Source organism: Cyprinodon variegatus, unplaced genomic scaffold (assembly GCF_000732505.1).
Source record: "Cyprinodon variegatus isolate N-32 unplaced genomic scaffold, C_variegatus-1.0 Scaffold76, whole genome shotgun sequence".
NCBI lineage: Eukaryota > Metazoa > Chordata > Actinopteri > Cyprinodontiformes > Cyprinodontidae > Cyprinodon > Cyprinodon variegatus.
In genome coordinates this window covers 94,944-97,987 of record NW_015150529.1, presented here as the reverse complement: position 1 = coordinate 97,987, position 3,044 = coordinate 94,944, and the positions used below count along the sequence as shown (strand labels likewise).

The 3,044-nt window shown below is 34.9% G+C and overlaps 1 protein-coding gene across 3 annotated transcripts in view; it reads left to right on the top strand.

The window, feature by feature from the left end:
• Positions 1 to 819: 819 nt before the first annotated feature.
• dnajc5g (DnaJ heat shock protein family (Hsp40) member C5 gamma) overlaps positions 820 to 3,044 on the top strand; it is a 21,732-nt gene continuing 19,507 nt past the window's right edge. For all 3 annotated transcript variants that reach the window (XM_015372799.1, XM_015372798.1, XM_015372796.1), the window contains exon 1: positions 820 to 987. The gene's annotated coding sequence lies outside the window, so the exon portion shown is untranslated. The remainder of the gene's footprint in view (positions 988 to 3,044) is intronic.

Sequence of the window (3,044 nt, the reverse complement as noted above, 5' to 3'; positions counted from 1 at the left end):
ACAATAGATTTAGTCTCTAAGACAGACATGGCTACTGCTTGATGCCAATATATTTAGCTGTCAAAATTCTGAGAAAAAAAGTCAAAATTCTGACTTTAATCATTTCAAACTAAAGTAAAATGCAAAAATCTGTTACATTTTTTATTTTGTCAGTGGCCCTAATCCTCCTCTGTAAAAAGGTAATAAAAATAGAAATAAAATTACACCTTAATGGGACTAATTGCTTGTGGACTTTTTCCGTGGTTTGCAAATATATACTGTTTGCCATACCTTTTCAGAGCAAAAGTTAATGTCCAAAAATTATTTTAAAAAATACCAGCAATAAAGTAACTAATTGCTAATGGTAAAAATGAAGTTATGTCCCCCTGAAGGTGATTAAACGCCTAATAATACAATAATAAAGTATTTTATTTTTGTGTTACATCCAAAGCTTCCCCCTTTGCTTAACAGATATGATTATCATCCTCTTTAATGATCAAGACTTTGGGAATCAGTGGGTTAAAAGCAGGGTCCAAATCAACATTTAGAATTTTGGGGGGGAAATAACTTTATGACTCAGCAGAAAAAAACAACAACTTGTACCCTAACTTTAGCCAAGCTTGGTTCATATTAGCCTATGTTCAAAATTAGATATTTAAATTATCAAAAATCATTATTCCTAATTTAAAAAAAAATAATTCTTTAACTTGGCATAAGTAGGTAAAACTTATTTATCCAAAGTAAGTATCCAAATGAAGTATTTGATTTCAACGACCATCATTTTTCTGACACGCGGATTCGGCCTTGAACGCATCATCGCACATCCTGTGTTTCCTGGAAGGAGGAGCGACCCGGCGAGCGCAGCAAGTAGCGGTCTGTCATTACCTTCCTACCGGGATAACGGAACCGTGTCTCTGACCTGTTAACTCCCGTCCAGGACGTTAAACCGGATGCCTCTATGGTCCAGTTAACCTTACAGCGAGATACACGGTGTTCAGTTTACTCAAGGTGAGGCTTTTTCAGCTCGGACCTTACTAGCTAGCTCAACGTTAGCTAACGGCAGAAACTAGCGAAGCCTTAATGAAACAGCGATTCTAAAACAGTAAATGTGTTCGTTTTATTATACACTGAGTATTTAGAGTTTTTTAAAGAAATGTATTCAAACGGTTGTGTTTCATGGACGTTTTAAAGTTTCGTATGTTAACAGCTCTGGTGAGCGTCACGAACCGCTCTACGTGGGTTAGAAACTGGATGGAAATCTGTGAAATAAGTAGAAACGGCTGCTTAGCTCCCGCTATGGAAAAATGGCACATTTATGAATGGCGAGGTGTAACATTGAAAAGGGTTCTCTCTTAGCTGGAGGGGATTAGCAAAGGATTAGAGCTCCACAAGGACAAATAGACCAGAGTCAAACGGTATTTCTTCCTTTAGCAAACAAAAACAGCACCAAGATCTTATTTTGATTGAATCAAACCATGATGTATTTGATAGCTGAATGATAAACTAACCCCTGACAAGAGTATTTAAGAATGCACATAAAAAAAACTGTAAATCTTTAAGGGATAAAAAAACTGCTGATCTTTATTGTTGGTGTATCTAATAATGTTGAGGATTAATACTCTTTGCATAACATTTGTGACATATAAACCTTTATTCCTGCCTCTGTTGCAATAGCCAAGATTTACAGAGCTTATTTCTGTATAGTTTCTTTTTTTAATAGAGCAGTTCTTATAAATTGTGAGGTTAAGGTCTGCAATCTCCTTTTTAGGTTGCCCAGAATAAATGAAACAATGAAATAAATGTGCAGAGTGTTTTCTGTTACTTGAAACTGAAAAAAATGTGTTATTGATAATGAAAATGTCCTGGAGGTAAAGAGGGATTTTAATTTATTCTTTTTTTACTTTGAGAACATGTGTCAGACTCAACTAAAGCTTTATAAAGCCTGCTACCTGCTCATTTTATCAAAATTCAAAGATGTTAGTATCAAGGCATACTTGGAATTCCCCAAGTGATTGATAAAATATTTCTTTAGCCACTAAAGATCTTTTACACAGTTTTTAAAAATGTTTTTTGGTGAGGAAAATGAGAAATAAGTGGATAAAATGACCTGAACTGGTAGTATGTAATTAGGTTAGAGGGTGAAAAATAAGGGGTTGGTTTGACCATATAAAAATGTTCTTAAATCATGAGGGAAAACTGTATAAGATACTGTTAAGAATGCAGAACCAGAGACTCCGCTAAAGCATAATTAAAACTATTCAATAGTCATATAAAGTCTCTGCAGTTCAGAAGACCTGGAGCCTTTAAAAGAAGGCTTCCTGGTTTTGAATATGTAAAACAAAGTAAACACATTTGTTTTGTCTTGGAAGTAGGCCTAAGGTTGGACAACGAAGTACTCACATTACTGGAGAGGAGCACAAACTGTGGAGGCAAAGGTTGCATTTTCAGAAGAATCATCCATGTTTTTTTGCTGTTTTTCTATTTCATCACAGATAATTTAACTGGAGGAGTTTTTAACGATCTTCACACCTTATTACATGTGGCGAAATCGTGTAAACATAGTAAACTCGTAGCATGAAAGGGTCAGTAGGACTTGGCTTCTATGGTAAAGCTGGTATTGAATGTGGAGAAACACAGTGATCAATTCAACAAGAAATGCAAAAATAATTAACTATTAGAAATATAACATAAAACATTTTAAGCTATTAAATTCTACTAATTAGAACGAAACTGTTGGGTTAGGTGTACATATCTAGTAGAGTATTGTTCCCGAAGTTTTGCTAAAACCTTCAAATTTACTGTAAGGCAGACGGTATCAGGAAGGCCTTCATGCCCACAGCCATCCCCATCTACACCATCTCCTTAAGAAATACGTGATGTGGGTTAAAATGCTTAATTTTTACATTGAATTATAAAAATTCAAAGACTCATCTGACTGGTGCTAGGATTCTTCATGTTCTTTTTTTTTTTTTTTTTAAACAAACTTTTAATGTTTTATTACAAATTTCTCAAATAGATCATAACTGGTTTGTACTCGTCGTGTCCCGCTTTATCCGGAACCGGGT